This window comes from Rattus rattus, chromosome X (genome assembly GCF_011064425.1).
Source record: "Rattus rattus isolate New Zealand chromosome X, Rrattus_CSIRO_v1, whole genome shotgun sequence".
Lineage (NCBI taxonomy): Eukaryota > Metazoa > Chordata > Mammalia > Rodentia > Muridae > Rattus > Rattus rattus.
Window position 1 is genome coordinate 49,295,678 of NC_046172.1, and position 19,615 is coordinate 49,315,292.

Genomic DNA, 19,615 nt, shown 5'->3' on the forward strand with positions numbered 1-19,615 from the left:
TATTTTTTAATGAAATTCTGAGGTTTCTACCACACTTCCTATCAATATCAGATCAATTTCCTCATTACCTTGTGCTAGAGGGCCTGGTAGACCTGTATAGAATCTGACATGTTTAATATATAATGTATTATTTCTATTTCTAATCATTTGTTAGACAGTTGAATAAAGATTGAGGTCAATTCAGAATAATGCTCACATAGTTCAGCAGTTTCTAGATGTAAAACAGCTCTTTCTACAAATCGAGAGTCAGTTACTTTATTAAGAAATTCTTGAAAATCTAATAACATCATAAGGATTGCATATGATTTTCATTTTTAATTGAATTATAAGGATTTTCAACCACCTTATATGTTCTGATTCATATCTTGCCTTTTCTGATATATTTGCATCAGTGTAAAATAGGGGCTTTCAAAATTGGAGTTCATTTTATTTTGATGAACAAGGACCTACTAGTTTCTTTTTTTTATAACCTGAAGTCACTTTGCTTTCAAGGTGCATTTGTTTTAATTCCTCCTCCCAATTTCCAAAAAAAAAAAATCCCTGCAGCTCTTTTTTACCAGTGTTCTATCTCACGCCTATAATCAGAAAATTCTATATGAGTAAAAAGGTACACAATTCTAGATAATTTATGAAGATTTATTTTTTCTCTTTAGTACCCATTTACTCTGTGTGCTAAAAATATTCATACTAAGATATTGTCTTCCCTCTGCATATGAATTTATTTTGGAGAATCATGACAATGCAAAATAACTAAGGTGCAGGCCATCTTTGGAGCAACACAATCTATACTTTTCTATCAGCAACAACTTCTTTTCAGCTTCACTAGATACTTTTCTTGGACTATTTAAATCTTTGTAAACTTGTGAATTTTAAAATAAATTACATAGCTTTTGAGTTGCCAACCCAATTATAAGATTATGCGAATGATGGGAGCTGATAAGCCAGTTTATTATTGCCCAATAAATTCTGTAAATCATTAAGAGTCCTTAATTGATCTCTCCTAATTTGTACCTTTTATGGTTTAACTTTTGGTAGATGTATTTCATATCCTCGAAAATTTATAGAATCTCCTCTTTGTATTTTTTCAGGTACAATTTGTAAGTCACAATAAGGTAAGGATTTCTTTATTTCATCAAACATTCTTTCAATGTATTTTTTTTTCTGAATGAGTCAATAAAATATCCATATAGTGGTAAATTATGAATTGAATTAATTTTTATGAATTATTCCTACGGCTGTTATAAATAATATTTGCACAATGTAGGACTGTTTAACATTCCTTGTGGTAGGGCACTACAGTCATACTTCTTTTTGGACAAGTTCTATTAAAAGTAGGTACTGAGAAAGCCATCCTTTCCTTATGTTCATGTAGAGGAATTATGAAAAGTTATTTAGATAATCACTATGATAGGCCATTCCTTATGTAACAAGGAAGTTGATGGGATTACAGGTTGTAAAGAATCCCTCAGATGAATTGTCTTATTAATTGTTCTGAGATCTGCCAAAAATCCTCTGTTTGCCCAATTTCTTTTAATGAGAACCAGACAATTCCAAGAACTGCTGGATTTTTCTTCATCTTCCACCCCCAGCTATTTTTGGACTAACTCTTCTAGTACCTGTAATTTTTCTTTTGTCTTAGACCATTGCTCAATCCAAATTTCTTGGTCAGTTAACTACCTTAGAGGTAAGGCTGTTGGTGTTTTAACAGCAATGGTTTCCCAATATAAAGTAGATGTGTCATCCTCTGCTATATCCTGTTTAATTATAGCCTGGATATTCTGTAACTGTCTTTGATAGCATTCTTAGTAAGTTTATTGTTTTAATTAGGAGAATTACCTGTTTTGTGATTTGTCTCTGAAATTGATGAAATGTTAATCTGTGTTTTCCCTTGTTGTAACAGATAGTGATAAAACCCATGTACAGGATTTAGGATTTAGCTCAGTGGTAGAGCGCTTGCCTCAGTTTAAGGCCCTGCCTTCGGTCCCCAGCTCCAAAAAAAAAAAAAAAAAAGAAAAGAAAGAAAACCATGTACAGCCTTAATTTTCCTATTTGCCCTTTAGACCCTAAACATTTAAGCCATGTGGTAATTTATTTTATCTGGGACAACGTCCCACCTCCTTGAATATGAATATCTATCTCTTGAAGTGGCCAGTCTGGAGGACAGTATTTTGGAGAAATAATGGTGACATCTACTCAATTGTAGACCATTCTTTCAATTTCAATATTATTTATAAATACCCTTAGTTATGGCCTCTGATCATCTATAGACATTTAGCAAAATGGGGTTTTTTGTCCCCTTTTTTTTTTTGATTTGTCTATAAACGTTGTTCCAAACTGTTTATTTGTTCTTTTATTTTCTCTTTTCAGAACAGTAGAGTTTAATTGTCTTGTGGAAGAGAATTTCCAATGTTTGGTACTGGGACCTGTGAGAGACACCCCTGGGATATTTTTTGATATGAGGTTACCCCAATTGTATATTATTGCTTTACATCCACTAATTTTACAGACTGTGCTACATCTTTTTCATATTTCAGGAAGCATAGCCTCTCTTTTGGAATTAATTTGGATTTCTTTGCAATTCCTTCCACCAAATAAAGACATTTGATTGTTTGTATCATCTCGAAGCCCTTAGTGGTGGCTTTCCCTACTAAGGCCATATTAGATCAATGAGATCTAATATTATCTGTATTTTTAATCCATTCGTTTATCAACGTTAACCTTGCCCTTAAAGGTCTGATTACTTCTTTGCATTCAGCTTTCCAATTTTCAAAAGCCAATGATTTCAATTAGTGCCTTTCTTGGTAATGAAGCTGATATACTTCTCCCTATAACTGAAGACAATCTTTATAAAAAGTCAATGAATGTTTCTTTAGACCTTGAATAATCTGTGAAAATAGTTTAAGGATTTTTTGGTTTCCTTAACCTTGTCCCAAGCATTTAAGGTTGCCCCATGACATAGTGACATGGTTTCTTCATTATATTTGACTTGTACCTCTACGTTAGCAAAGTAATCCTAACAAATCAGCTGATCCTTACAAATATTGTGGGGGTTTGTGTATGCTTGGCTGGCCCAGGGACTGACACTATTAAGAAATGTGTTTTTGTTGGAGGAAGTGTGTGAACTTGGAGAGAAATTCCTCCTAGCTGCCATTTAAGTTGGACCAAGATGATGAACTCTCATCTCCTCCAGCACCATGCCTGCCTAGACCCTGCCATGGTTCCAGACATGAAGATCGATCGTGGACTGAATGTCAAAATCAGTAAAGCCAGCCCCAATTAAATGTTTTCCTTTATAAGAGTTACCTTGGTCATGGTGTCTCTTCATAACAATGGAAACAAAAGTTGATACAAGGGATTGGGGTATTTCTGTGATAGGCCTGACCATACTGATGTTTGGAGAATGTGATTATTCAGACTATGAATGGAATGTTTATGTGGAGCTTCATAGGCCATCCTTGTAGGAAGATAGAAAACATTGGTGCTGTGTGTGACTTGAACTGTACAGACCTGGCCAAAGTGGTTTCATTGAAAAAGAATTCCAGTATTGGCCTAGAAACTAATTTTGTGGTATTTTTTCATAAGGAAAGTGGCTGCTTTTTGTTCTTCTCTGAAGAGTCTACCTGAGGCTAAGGCAAAGAGGTTTATATTAATTGTGTTGACAAAGGAAGTTTCAAAAACAAAAACAAACAAAAAAACAAAAAACAAAAAACAAAAACAAAAAACCCAAAAAAACCAGCAGAGACATTGTCGACACTGTCCTGTAGTTTAGTCTCAAGAAGAACATTTTAATCAAGCATAACAAGCTTTGAAAGAAAAAGTACAAAGTGTATGGTTCAAATGGTAAAGGAGCGCCAAGAAGTAGAGTGGAGCTGAATCCTATACTCAAAGAGATAAACTAATTAAGAGAGTGGTAACATCAGGCAAAATCCAATCCACCTAAACATATTGTTTATGTGTTTGCAGATGAAGAAGGAATAGTTATATCATCTTAGGCAGCATTATTACCTGGTTATTGTTTATATTTGTACTTTTAATCTGGAGTGAACTATAGTCCAGAAAAGGAAAGCACAATTGTGACCCAGATCATGAAGCTAGAAGACACAGGCTTTTGATCTGGATCTTGAGGAATAGTGGGCATAAAATGCTTTGACCCAGGCATGGTGGTCTACACCTTTAAGCCCAGGAGACAAAAAGTAAAGAGATCTCTGAATTCAAACCCATTCTGGGGCAGACCATGTTTTATGTGAAAAAAATGTTTAAGTCCAGACATGGTGATACATGCCTTTGATCCCAGGTTTCAAGAGACAGAGTCATGCAGCTCTCTAAATTCAAGGTCAATGTACAGAGCAAGTTTCAGGACAGTCAAGCTTAGGCATTCAAGGAGTTGGAAAACAGAAAGGTGGGAATAATGTAAAGGAACAAGGTGACCATGTTCTAGCTCCAGCTAGCTTCATAACGTGGCAGCTTTAACCATGTGGCTCTTGACTATACAGTCAAGAATACAAGGGACTACTTGGACAATTGATTGATGCTGGTCAGCTTGAGATAAGCAATGAGTGATGATTAAGAAGAAACCAGCATCACTTATGTGAAATCTTCTAGGGAGTGTTTTCTGATTGCACAATGAATCTGTGTTTCAGAGATAGCCAAGGCTGTACCTCATGATTCAGCTAGATTTGGTAATTTTTAAGAATCATCCAGGTGGTACTGGTTATGAAGGCATGAAGGGGTCAAAGAGCACAGCTGAAGTTTGACACTGTGTGAGGCCAGGGAAGGCTATTGGGGAAGGTGCAGCTTCAGTTGCAATTGATGGACCAGCACTAAAGGAGTCATGCAAAGAAGTTGAGGCATGGTACCATCATTGGTGCATCCCTGTTGCAATAAACGACTCCAGAAAATTAGGCATGCCAGTATCATGGAAGGATCACAAAAAACAGCAATAGTATAATGGAGTCAACAAGAGACTAGAAAGCTATAGATGGCAGAGATGGAGAAGTGACACAAGCCCTTTGGAGAAGCTCAGAAGACATGTGGATCCCAGACATTACAACAAGAAGCTGTAAAGTTGAAGTTGCCTTGGATACTTCAAAATATTAGAAATGAAGGTGCTGGTTCAACTGGAGGTCAACATGTAGAAGAATGCAAATCGATCCATGCTTATCACCCTGTACAAAGCTTAAGTCCAAGTAGATCAAGGACCTCCACATCAAACCAGATACACTCAAACTAATAGAAGAAAAACTAGGGCAGCATCTCGAACACATGGGCACTGGAAAAAATTTCCTGAACAAAACACCAATGGATTATGCTCTAAGATCAAGAATCGACAAATGGGATCTCATAAAACTGCAAAGCTTCTGTAAGGCAAAGGACACTGTAGTTAGGACAAAACGGCAACCAACAGATTGGGAAAAGATCTTTACCAATCCTACAACAGATAGAGGCCTTATATCCAAAATATACAAAGAACTCAAAAAGTTAGACTGCAGGGAGACAAATAACCCTATTAAAAAATGGGGTTCAGAGCTAAACAAAGAATTCACAGCTGAGGAATGCCGAATGGCTGAGAAACACCTAAAGAAATGTTCAACATCTTTAGTCATCAGGGAAATGCAAATCAAAACAACCCTGAGATTTCACCTCACACCAGTGAGAATGGCTAAGATCAAAAACTCAGGTGACAACAAATGCTGGCGAGGATGCGGAGAAAGAGGAACACTCCTCCATTGTTGGTGGGAATGCAGACTGGTAAAACCATTCTGGAAATCAGTCTGGAGGTTCCTCAGAAAATTGGACATTGAGCTGCCTGAGGATCCAGCTATACCTCTCTTGGGCATATACCCACAAAATGCCCCAACATATAAAAAAGACACGTGCTCCACTATGTTCATCGCAGCCTATTTATAATAGCCAGAAGCTGAAAGAACCCAGATGCCCTTCAACAGAGGAATGGATACAGAAAATGTGGTACATCTACACAATGGAATATTACTGCTATCAAAAACAATGCCTTTATGAAATTCATAGACAAATGGTTGGAACTGGAAAATATCATCCTGAGTGAGGTATCCCAATCACAGAAAAACACACATGGTATGCATTCATTAATAAGTGGCTATTAGCCCAAATGCTTGAATTACCCTAGATGCCTAGAACAAATGAAACTCAAGACGGATGATCAAAAGGTAAATGCTTCACTCCTTCTTTAAAAAAGGGAACAAGAATACCCTTGGCAGGAATAGAGAGCAAAGATTAAAACAGACACAGAAAGGAACACCCATTCAGAGCTTGCCCCCACATGTGGCAAATACATATAGAGCCACCCAATTAGACAAGATGGATGGAAGCAAAGAAGTGCAGACCGACAGACGATGTAGATCTCTCCTGAGAGACACAGCCAGAATACAACAAAGACATAGGCGAATGCCAGCAGCAAACCACTGAACTGAGAATAGGACCCCCGTTGAAGGAATCAGAGAAAGAACTGGAAGAGCTTGAAGGGGCTCGTGACCCCTTATGAACAACAATGCCAAGCAACTAGAGCTTCCAGGGACTAAGCCACTACCCAAAACTATCGTGGACTGACCCTGACTCTGACCTCATAGGGTAGCAATGAATATCCTAGTAAGAGGACCAGTGGAAGGGGAAGCCCTGGGTCCTGCTAAGACTGAACCCCCAGTGAAGTAGACTGTTGGGAGAAGGTCGGCAATGGGGGGAGGGTGGGGATAACTCGCATAAAGTAGGGGAGGGGGAGGGATTAGGGGGATGTTTGCCCGGAAACCGGGAAAGGGAATAACACTGGAAATGTAAATAAGAAATACTCAAGTTAATAAAAAAAATATTAGAAATGTCAGTGTTGAATGAAATATTAATAAATCCCAGTGACAGGCTGCCTGTATCAATGAATGTTCCTGAATGAAAGACATACACACACATACACACACACACACACACACACACACACACACCACACACACACAGCCTTTATATTTTAATATGACTTAAACAGCACAATAGCTGGGCCTTCAGCCAATAATTCTGAGTTACTACTTACTAAATAATTCTGGGCCATGTTCTCTCTGCTCCTTCAAATGGCAGCTATGCTTCTCTGTCCTGCATTTTTTTGAGCATGGTGTCTTTCCTTTCCTCTACACTCTCTAGGCATGGCAGGTGTCCTTCTTCCTGCTCCTGATCCCAAGCCTTGGGAATTTTAAAATTCATGTTTCTCTTTGACCTTCCTAGCTATTGGCTGTTGGCATCTTTATTTACGAAGTAGAATCAACTGGTGGTATTCCAAGAAGCTACATGCAGACTTCTCCTGAAACCAGATTTTTGAGGGACCATAATTAGGATTCCTAATACAAGCAGCTACATTTCAGTACCATGAAATACCTGCCAAGGAAAGCTGCTAATAAAGAGTGGAAATACAAAGAGATAAAATTGTTGTAGTTAATATAGCCAAATGGATTTTGAGATCTGGGTGTAGTCCAGAACTGCAGATACCTGCAGCTGACTGTTCCTATATTCCTGTCTCCAGAGGCACTGTGCAGTTTCCTCTTGGATCAGGGATGTGGGCAGAGGTGGGCAGAAGTGGCAGTTTGTCCTTCAGTCTTAGGATGGTCCACACTTCTGCGTGTTCAGCTCTCTTCCCCATGGGGTTTGGGAGCAGGGAGCTCGACTTTAGCTTATCATACAGATATTTTACTTGCTTGGTTAGAGTTACACCAAGGTATTTTATATTATTTGTGACTTTTGTGAAGGGTGTTGTCTCCCTAATTTTTTCTCAGCCCATTTATCTGTTTTTGTAGAGGAAACCTATTAATTTGTTTCAGTTAGTTTTATATCCAGCCATTTTGTTGAAGATGTTTATCAGGTTTAGGAGTTCTCTGGTAGTATTTTGGGGATCCCTTATGTATACTATCATATCATCTGCAAATAATATTATCTTAACTATTTCCTTTCCAATTTGTATTCCTTTGAAATCTTTTTGTTGTCTAATTGCTCTAGCTAGAATTTTGATTACTACCTTGAATAAATAGGGATAGATTGGGCTGCCATGTCTTGTACCTGATTTTAGTAGGATAGCTTCAAATTTCTCTCCATTTATTTTAATGTTGGTTGTCATTTGCTAAACATTCCTTTTCTTATGTTTATGTATGTACTTTGAATTTCTTATCTTTCAAAGACTTTTACCACAAAGTGGTGTTCTGTTCTGTCAAAGACTTTTTCAGCATCTAATGAAAAGATCATTTTTTCTTTGAATTTTTATATAGTAATTATGTTGATGGATTTCCATATATTGAGTCATCCCTACATCCCTAATAAAGGATGAAGTCTACTTGATCATGGTGAATAGTTGTTTTTGATGTGTTCTTGGATTCTTTTTAAAATAATTTTACTGAGTAATTTTGTATCATTATTTATATAAGATTTTGTTCTGAAGTTCTCTTTTTTGTTGGATCTTTGTGTGGTTTAGGTCTCAGGAAAACTGTGGCGTCATATAATGAATTAGGTAGTGATTCTTTTGTTTCTACTATGTGGAATACTTTGAGAGGTATTGGAATTATGTCTTCTTTGAAGGTCTGATAGAATTGTGCACGAAAACCTTCTGACTCTCTGAGTTTGTTTGTCTATTTATTTTATTTATTTATTTATTTATTTATTTATTTATTTATTTATTTATTGGTTGAGAGACTTATAATGACTGCTTCTATTTCCTTAAGGGTAAAGGGAATGTTTAGATGGTTTATCCGATCTTGATTTAACTTTGGTACCCGGTATGTCTAGAAAACCATCCATTTCATCTAGATTTTCCAGTTTTGAGTATAGACTTTTGTAGTAGGATCTCATGATTTTTTGAAATTCCTCAGTTTCTATTGTTATGTCTGCCTTTTCATTTCTGATTTTGTTAATGTGCATACTGTCTCTTAACCAATTAGTTTGGTTAAGAGTTTATCTATCTTGGTTTTCTCAAAGAAGCAACTGCTAGTTTTACTGATTCATTATATATTTCTGTTTCTACTTGGTTGATTTCAGCCAAGTTTAATTATTTCCTGCCATCTACTTCTCTTGCATTTGTTTGCTTCTTTTTGTTCTAGAGCTTTCAGATGTGTTGTTAATCTGCATGTGTAGGATCTGTCCAGGTTCTTTATGAAAGCCCTTAGACCTATGAGTTTTCCTCTTAGTACTGATTTATGTCCCATATGTTTGAGTATGGTGTGCCTTATTTTCTTTAAAATCTAGAAAGTCTTTAATTTCATTATTTCTTCCCTGAACATGTTATCATTGAGTAGAGGAGTTAATCTTCTTCTAAGCTTATGTTGGCTTACTTTTTTTTTTTAATTTTGATTTTTTTGTTATTGAAGAACAGCCTTACTCTACGGCGATCAGATACAATGAATGTGATTAATTCAATCTTCCTGTATCTGTTGAGGCTTCGCTTTTTTTCTGATTATCTGATCAATTTTGAAGAAGGTTAGGTCAGGTACTGAGAAACATGAATATTCTTTTATTTTAGGACAACATGTTCTGTATATATGTTAAGTCCATTTGGTTCATAACTTCTGATAGTTTCACTGTGTTTCTGCTAAGTTTCTGTTTTCATCATCTCCTCCTTTGGTGAGAGTGGGGTGTTAAAGTCTCCCACATTATCAGGTGAAGTTCAATGTGTACTTTGGAATGTTTCTTTCACCAATGTGAATGTCCTTTAATTTCTGGCATATATCTTCAGAATTGAGAGTTCATCTTGGTGGATATTTCCTTCAATGAGTATGATATGTCTTTACCCATCTTTTTTGGTAACTTTTGGTTAAGGTCTATTTTATTCAAAATTAGAATTGCTACTCCAGCTTATTTTGGGGGACCATTTGCTTGGGAAAAAAATTTTCCAGACATTTACTGTGAGGTAGTATATGTCTTTGTTACTGAGGTGTGTGTGTGTTTCCTATTTGGAACAAAATGATGGATCCTGTCTACATATCTAGGTTGTTACTCTGTTTTTGTTTTGTTTGTTTGTTCGTTTGTTTTATTGGTTAATTGAGTCCACTGATATTGAGAGATATTAAACACATGATTGTTGCTTTCTGGGTTTTGTTGTTGTTGTTGTTGTTGTTATCATAGAATTATGTTTGTGTGGGTCTCTTCTTTTGTGTGTGTTTCCAGAAGATTAATTTCCTGCTTTTTCTTGGGTGTAGTTTCCCTCCTAGTGTTGGAGTTTTCCATCTATTATCCTTCGTAGGGCTGGATTTGAAGAAAGATATTATGTAAATTTTGTTTTTTCATGGAATATCTTGGTTTCTCCATCTATGGTAATTGAGAGTTTTGCTGTTTATAGTAGCCTGGACTGGCATGTTTGTTATCCTAGGGTTTCTATGACATCTCCCCAAGATCTTCTGGCTTTTGGAGTCTCTGTTGAGAAGTCTGGTGTAATTCTGATAGGTCTGCCTTTACATGTTAGTTGGCCTTTTTACCCTTACAGCTTTTGGTATTCTTTCTTTTTTCTGTGCATTTGGTGTTTTAATTATTATGTGACAGATGGATTTTCTTTTTGGTACAGTCTATTTGGAGTTCTGTAGGATTCTTGTATGTTCATGGGCATCTCTTTAGGTTAGGGAAGTTTTCTTCTATAATTTTGTTGAAGATATTTCCTAGCTCTTCAGTTTGACAATCTTCACTCTTTTCTCTGCCTATTACTCTTAGGGTTTGTCTTTTCATTGTGTCCTGAATTTCCTGAATGTTTTGGTTTAGTAGATTTTTGTACATTGTATTTTCTTTGACTGTTTTGTCAATATTTTCTTTGCTATTTCTATTTCTGAGATTCTGGCTTGTCTCTTTTGTATTTTGATGGTGATGCTTGCATCTGTGACTGCTGCTCTCTTTCCTAGGTTTTCCATCTCCAGGGTTGTATCCCTTTATGAGTTTTTTTTATTGTTTCTATTTCCATATTTAGATCCTGTATGGTTTTGTTCAATTCCTGCACCTGTGGTTTCCCTGATTTCTTAAGGTATTTATGTGTTTCCTCTTCAAGGGATTCTACTTGTTTACCTGTGTACTCATGCATTTAATTAAGGGAGTTATCTATGTCATCCTTAAAGATCTCTATCTTCTTCATGAGATGGGATATTATATCTGACTCTTGCTTTTCGGGTATGTTGGGATATCCTGGGCTTGCTGTGTTATGAACTGGATTTTGATATTGCCAAGTAACATTGTTCTCTTTTGTTTCTGTTCTTGTGCTTGCCTCTTACCATCTGTTTAACTCTAGTGTTAACTTGTCTTGCTGTTTCTGACTGATTGGGCCTCATTTAGTCAGTCTGTCTCTGGGTGTGGGAGGGGGTCTGGAGTGCCTGCTTTATGAACCTGGCCGTTCTAGACCTCTTGGGTGTCAAAGTGAATGGGTGTGAATGGGATGGGGTGGTGTTAGAGCACAGGATCTGATCCAGGGTGCAGTTGCAGACAGGAAGGAAGATGTGTCTCCAGCAGAGTGGAAGGTTCTTTGGCCTTTAGTCCTGGGAATGGAGTGTGTCGGGGGGCAGGGGGTGGGGGGAGTGTCCCAGTTAGGGCAGGTATTGGAGTCTGAACAGTGAGCCCCGTGCTGTCATAACTACTGAGTGGGTCAAACTCAAGCTGTCTCTGGGTGGGCTGGGTGAAGTTGGAGCACACAATCTGGACACAGATGCAGATAGGAGAGAAATCTTATCTTGAGTAGGGCTGGAGGTCATGTGTCCTCTGGGCCCCAGAGGAGGTCCCAGTTAGACTAGGTATTGGAGTGGGAGGGGTGACTCACCTGTCAGTCTGGAGGTGGCAAAACTTATGGGGACCAAGCTGTCTTTAGGTGTGGGCAGCTGGAGTGGGGTTAGAGTTGGGGTAGGATGAGCCAGGCTGGAGTACCATATGATCTGCTCCCAGGAGCATTGGCTAGCCAGTTTGTTTTAAAAAACATGAAAGCTTGCCAAATTTAGTGACATTTGCTTTATATTTTCTCAGTTCCAAGACATTCAGGGATTGCCATTAAAATTCCTGATAAATTTGTAGATGGTTGTCTTTGTTGTATACTAATGGAATAAACTAAATTTTCTTTTCTGCCAACCTGGGGTTGGCTTTGATTTTATCATCGTCTTTATTGGAATATTTATCCTAATTAATATTTTAAGTTCTAGTGCTTATATCTCTACCATACTAGCACTTTGTTCAACTTGAATTAAACGGTTTTTGTAATCTCTTCTTCCAAGGCTTGTCTCCATGCTTCATTTTTTTCATTTTATTGTTCTTTCTGTTTTATAAGTTCTTCTATCTTCTGTTCTTTGTGCTGCTTCCCTCTTTTATTTTTTCTTATATTTTAATTTTGATATTTTAGTATTTAATTTTATTAATTTTAGTAAATTATTTTAAGCTTTTTGTCCAATTTTCCCCTTTGCTAGTCATCCCGATGTATAAAATTCTGCACTATTTAGTCTAGTGTCACTTCCAGATTCAGTCTCTAACCTTCATTTTTCTCTCATTATTGCTTATCATGACTTATAAAATCCTGTATCTTTTGTTCTAGTGTTTCCTCTAGACTTTTCTGCCAATTCTTAAATTTCTCTGTTGTTCATTCTGCTCTGTAGTTCCCATATCCTTTGTTCTAAGCTGTTCTTCTATAACTTTACTTTTTCTTTATGGTATAATTCTGATATTTTAACATCTACTTTATTTTGATTTATTAATTTTAACAAACTATCCTCCAGGCCTTGTTTCCAATTTTTATTTTTTTCTCTCTGTTGTTCAGTCTGAACAACATCCTTTGAATGTGTCATTTAAACCCTGCTTCCAAACTTTAATTTTTCTCTTTGTTATTTCTCTAAAGCCATGGTCGTTGAGAATGTTGGACCCGAAGGACCACCACCAAAGATCCACTCGTCCCAAGAGACCACCGAGACCAGATTCGATGCAATCGGCAAGATGTTTATTAATTTCGCTTTCTGGCGTGCCTAGCCATTCCTAGGAACTCTCAGACCTGTCGATGGGTCCTAGGAGCTGGAATCTGTACCACTGTCTATTTTCCGGCTTCTGAAAGCCATCCCCTCCCGTCTTTTAGGGAATACCCCAGGTAACTGACCTGCTGTTGACAAATTTGGGCCTTTTTAGCAGAGGGGCGATACCCAAGGGTACTGAGTTCTTTCAGGAGTCCCTCTGTTCCACGGACACAATCATCTTTTGTGGCTGCTGCCAAAAAAAGGACATCTACATACTGCAAGAGTGTCACTTGGGAGTTCATTGCTCAGAAAGGTGCCAAGTCCTGGTGGAGGGCTTCATCAAAAATGGTGGGAGAGTTTTTAAACCCTTGAGGTCCAGGTCAGCTGCCGCAAAATCCCAGAGGCAGGATCTTTCCATTCAAAGCAAAGATAGGATGACTCTGTGGGTCAACTTTAGACAGAAAAAGGCATCTTTCAAGTCTAGCACTATGTACCAGATTCTTTCAGGTGGCAATGAACTCAAGAGGTTAGAAGGATTGGGCACAGTCGGGTGTAGGTCTATCACTCATTTTTTAACTTCTCTTAAATCCTGGACAGGGTGGTAATCATTGGTGCCTGGTTTGCAAACAGGCAGGAGAGGGGTATTCCAGGCAGACTGGCATCATGTCAACACCCCTTGTTCTAGAAAGCTCAAAATGTGGGGACTGAAACCATCTCGGGCCTCCTTGCTCATGGGATATTGCCAGACAGCTATGGGGGTGGCTGCAGCTTTGATTTCAACCTCGACTGGTGGTCTCAGCTCTGTAGTTCCCATACCAGCCGTCTCCGCCCATGCCTGAGCGAATCTAGTCATCCAGTCCTGCATATCCACTGAAGTAACTTTGGGGACTTCATATAACCAGTGTTCCTCCTCTAATCTCATAGTGAGAACTTGGAGGGGTTCTCCTTTGCTGTTTGTCACTGTCCACCCATCTTGGTGAAAGTGAATCTGAGCCCCCACTTTGAACAGCAAGTCCCGACCTAGCAAGAGGTAAGGGCACTCTGGGTTGACCAGGAACGAATGGGTTACCCCGCCCATGCCAAGGTCCACCATTCTTCCAGTAGTCCATGAATACTGTCTGTTCCCAGATTTTTTGTTTGAGAGAGGACCTGCCGATTCAAGGAGGACAGAGTGTTGAGCTCCTGTATCTACCAGGAACTGGACTGGCTTCCCCTCCACACTCAATGTTACCCCAGGCTCTGGGAGGGGGTCTGAGCCCCGTCCCCTCTAGTCACTGTCTTCTAAGGCCAGGACCTGTGTCTTAAGCGGTTCCCCTTTTCTTCTTTGGGCAGTCTTTGGCCCAATGGCCTTTTTCTTAGCAACACACACATTGGTCATTCCCCAAAGGACGCCTTTTCCCCTGGTACCTCTCTCCCTGTGCTTTCTTCTCTCCTACCATTGTGGCCAAAATTCTGGTTAGGTTCCAATCCTGTCTCTTCTCACGCCTTACTTCACGTGCCTCTTGTTCTTTCTGTCTTCTTTCCTCTTTTTCCTCTTCTGTCTCTCTTTTATTATAAACTTTATTTGCTTCTTTCACTAAATCTTGCAAGGAAAATCCCTGCAATCCATCTAACCTTTGTAACTTTCTCCTTATATCAGCGGCTGCCTGGTCTATGAATGCCATAGCCACTGTAGCTCTGTGCTCCTCCAAAGAGGGGTGTACAGTGTAAACATACGGAAAGCCTCCATCAACCTGTCTAAGAACACAGGGGTGACTTGGTTGGCCCCTGAGTAGCTTCCCGTACCTTAGCCAAATTGGTAGGGCATCTTGCTGCCCCTCGGAGACCTGCCACTAGATCCTGGCTGTAGGCCCTCAGATACTCCCTACCATTAGGCGAATTGAAGTCCCAAGGTGGTCGGGTCAGTGGGAAGCCCGCATCTATCTCATAGGGCAGCTGCGTGGGCCTCCTGTCATTGCCAGGAACATTTTTCCTAGCCTCTAAAAGGACCCTCTGTCTTTCCTCAGTGGTGAGGAGGGTCTGAAGAAGTTGCTGACAGTCATCCCACGTGGGCTGGTGGAAGAAAACCAAAGATTCAATTAATTCTGTTCAGGCTTGGGGATTCTCTGAAAAGGAAGGATAGTGGGTTTTCCAGTTATACAGAACAGCAGAGGAAAAAGGCCAATACTGCACGGGCTGGTTACCCTGATCATCAGGTGGACCATATGCTCTAAGAGGTAGCATGGAAATGGTGTCTGGGGTCTCTGCCCTGCGGCTCCTTGTACCCAAAGCTGTTCCCCCCCTCACTCCCTCCTCCACTTCCCCTTCTATAGCATTCTCAATTGGGTCTGAGGGTGCAGGCAGGGTATCCACAGGGGCTGCCGGGGGCACCACAGCTGGCTGGGGAACGAAAGTAGGAGGGTAAGGAGGTGGAGGATCTGAGAGAAGCAGGTCAGTCTGGATGTCAGGGTAGATCTCCTTTTCAACAGGCTTGTCCATCTTGTGGCTGTTTTCATCTCTAGGCGCTCCGCGGAGGGCCAAGACCTCATTCCTACTCTTGTGGCTCCCTGAAAGTGAGACAAAGGGCCGAGCCCACGGAGGGGGAGAGAGAACCAAATCCTCCCAGACCAGAAAGTAGGGAATCTGGTCAGAGTGGCCAGAAGATTCCGGCTGAAAGAGTTTGCTCTTCACTTGTCTCACCTCCTCTAAGAAAAATGAACCCTCAGGAGGCCACTCTACCTGGAAAGTGGACCACTCAGAGGTACATAAGGTCTGCCACTTAGAATTCTTTATTTCTACAGATAGATTGTGCACCCTTGTTCTAACTTCAGTCCAATGATCAAGAGTCAGAGAAAGAGGGATAGACAATGACTGTCCCATCGTCCGTTCATCACACAGAAAGAGAACCAAAAGAACAACAGACAAAACAGAAGTGCACACAAAAACGAAAGCAAGCGGCCGCCTCGAGATTGCCACAAAACCAAAACGGACTCAGACAGGAGTTCCCTAAAACTCACCAAAGACTGATGAAGAGGAGCAGATTCCACTTCTCCTTCCCAGCGGGATTCTAAGACGTCCCTTAGAAACCCTCCTTCACCTGGAGCGTCCTCCAGGCTGTGGCCTGTGACGTCCGGCACGTCTGCCCGTCACAACTGTAAGGCCCTCTCCGGAGTCACAGCGACCACTGAGGGGTCTCCAACCCCTCTCTGGGCCCCCAAACAGAAACAAACCAGTAAGATACAAGACAGAAAACAACACGAAACGTAAAACACAAAATACAGCCTTAGCTCGAGCTTAACTCTGAACCTGGTGTACATAGGTCAAAGGGGCAAGCGCAATCCTGGATGAGCTCCCAAATGTTGAACCCGAAGGACTACCACCAAAGATCTGCTCATCCCCAAAGACCACCGAGACCAGATTCAATGCAATCAACAAGAGGTTTATTAATTTCGATTTCTGGCGTGCCTGCGTTCCTCAGCCTTCAGACAGGAACTGAAGGAGAAGAACCCCGCCCTAGAGATTCATGCCACTTTTAAGCACAAAAACCACAAGAGTCACAGGAATAACGAGGGGGACATTGAGGCATAGGAGGATTGGTTGGGCTCTTCTGCCCCCTGACTTTATTGGTCCACATCGTGGTTACATTATTTCTGATGACCTCTCTGGGCAGTGGAAAGTGTCTGGCGGAAGGGTGAGGCTTAACTGGTGGAATTCCTCTGCAGGTTAGGGGGTAGGGTAGTTTTGTTAGGGGGCTATCTTACAGGCTGCTTTGTAATTTTCTTTAGGTTTTACAATGAGACATAAAGACATAAAAGGACAATCCAAATTATTGAGGTAAAAATGAGAATTATTGTTTTAATACTTGTCATAATTTTTAATCTTTTATTTCTATTATTTAATTTGGAATTATTTCTATCTGGTAAGAGAACATCAAGACAAACTCCAAGGAGCCTGGGTTATTTTATCTTCCATCTTTATAGGCTTTATTTCTTTAAAGTCATCGATTTCAATGTATTTATATCTGACTAGGATGTTTTACATTTAGTTCCTTTTGTTTTTAGCATAAAAGTATAATTTTTGTACAATTTTACCTGAATGGTAGGTCTGTTCTTTGAGTACGGCTTCTGCTTCTGTGCTATGAGTTCTGCCCTGTTTTTTCAGATCAGAGGTAAGAGTTATGTTTTTACCTTTCACTTGTAACTTGGAATATGGTACTGGATCCCAATTCCTCCCACATCCCAATTCCTCCCACACTTTGATAAATTGTAGGGGTTAAAGCATTAGCTCCTTAGGACAGCAGGTATCTGAGGAAGAGTCCTTTTGGCTGAGTCCAGTAAGCAGGCTTTGTCTCCCTTAGTCAGCCCTCCTGCTGTCCTTGTACTGCAGGAGTTCTAAACTATTTGCCCTAGGCAGTTGCCTCAAAAGCAACCAAGTTGCTAGGTAACCATTGTTATGCATACAGAGGCATTTCCTCTGCTATTCCTGCTTGACTCCTTCCTCATTGCTGGAGGCTAGTGCTTTGAAATTGAGTGGTGGGATGGGGAACTGGGGTCTTCCTTGTCCTGGCCTAAGTTCAGATAGTGTTCCCCCAATTTGCCCAGGCCCAAGTGTCTCACTTGATCCCAGACACCTGCCAAGTGGCAGGGGCAGCCAGTTATTTGGGGAAAACTTAAGAGATACTTTCCATGATAAGAATGCTTGCAAGCAGCTTGGCCCTGCATTACCCTGGTGAGTGCTGGGAGATATAGCAAAAGACAGCAGCTGCAGGGCAAATGCTCTTGCTCTGCTTTGTCCCCTCTCTGTTAGTCTGGGCTCTAGGCCAAAGCAGGTTGCTACCAGCACTGGCTCTGGAGAATGGTATTGGATTGAGGCTGTAGCAATTACAAATTTCTATTCCCCTTGTTTAATTGTCTTTGGTCCGGGGAAGGCTAGTTTGCATTTTCCCTCTGGAAACATTTGGTTTAAGGCTGAAATATGAATTTTATGGGTATAGCTAACATGCATTTTGGTTTGTACTATGTCTAAATATATTTGCTTTAAAATAAATGTAAAGCAGAAATTATTAAGGTGGCTGTATTTATTTACCTTATGGTATTCCCAGTAACCACACAGAAGAAATAAGATTTATTCAAGACTGCACTGCAATAGCAGAGCAGTTAAATGATCCACCTTTACCTGCTATGCTGCCTCCCAGCGCTATCCCATGATACTTGCATATTATTATTTACCTGGCTCTTTGGGTGCCTTCTTCATAGCTCCAACTCTTCCATTCTGCCACTGATCTGCCTCTTCAAACTTTTTCTATTTTCTGCTTGCAGACATCATACCCTATTCTCTACTCTGCCCAACCTTTGGGCTATCAGCATTTATTGACAAGGCAGAGAATAAATGGTAAGAAATGTTTATACAAATTTAAGACAGGAGATTCTTGGTATAGGCATTACAATGCTGTGTCCAGATTGAAACAAGATATTAGGGTAGAGAAATCAGCATTTGAATAACCCAAGAGCAAAGTTTACATTATACCTATGGAATTACATATGGATGGGAATAAATTGAGAAGGGCTTTAGGATGGCATGACTGGAAATTAATTTATGACTTTAATGATATTCTTATCTCTCTGCATCTTAGAGGAAACAGAAACAAATCTGTTCTTGAGAGTCTCTTATAGGTAATCACAGCTGCTCTGATTAAGATGGTTATGGCTTTTCTGCTTGGGAGACAACATTTCATATTGTTTCAAAGAAGTAATGGGAGCAAATATCTATTGTATGGATGAAGAAATTAAATACAGAAGGGAGAATAAAAGCAAAAGGAAGAATAAGGAATAAAAGAAATCACTCTAGCCTCTTGATGAGAAGTAGTCTAAAGAACATTAAAATAAAATCAACATGTAGACAGGATGCCTTGAAGAGTTTCCCATAACAATCAAAGGTCAGTCCAGGAAATTTAGTTCATAGAGAAAGAAATTGAAGCTTTGATACATATTTTGGATGATGTGGTTAGAATGGTGATTGTCATGGCTATGAAGCCAAATAGAATCTTATAAATTCTATACAACTGATTGGTAGACTGAAACAATCCTGAATCTATTAATGCACAGCAAATCTCTTATTATACAAATGTTGCAAATAAAATTTACTTCCTTGTTGAAATTACTACAGAACTCCTACTGGTTTTTTCTTAATGTACCTCATTTCTTGTTTTTTAGGTAGATATTTTTAACTGTGTGGGCATTTCATAAGTCAGAAAAGATGGCGCAGTGCCAACTTCAATGGCATTGTAGATAATGATCTCACTTTAGGATCATTTGGAATTTCTTTTTAGTGTTTAAATATACGATTAACTAAAATAGATCTGTCCTAAATTTCTTCCCTCTAGTCCCTTTCTTTACACACACACACACACACACACACACACACACACACACACACACTCATACACACACATATATATATATATATATATATATATATATATATAATCTGCTGAGGTCATTTTTGTTATTTTGTGTATACGGGACTGACCAACTTGTATTGGATAGCTAATAAGTGGGTCCATCCCTTGAAGACATAATTTCTCCCTCCCTATGTAGTCAGTTGCCTACAACTCATTGTGGATGAAACCTCATGAAAAAATTTCCCTTCCACATGAGTATGTTTATTGATATTGTCATTTTTCT

At 39.5% G+C, this 19,615-nt stretch overlaps 1 pseudogene; it reads right to left on the reverse strand.

The window, feature by feature from the left end:
- Positions 1 to 13,033: 13,033 nt before the first annotated feature.
- Positions 13,034 to 15,812, reverse strand: LOC116887882 (annotated as a pseudogene).
- Between the last annotated feature and the right edge of the window lie 3,803 nt (positions 15,813 to 19,615).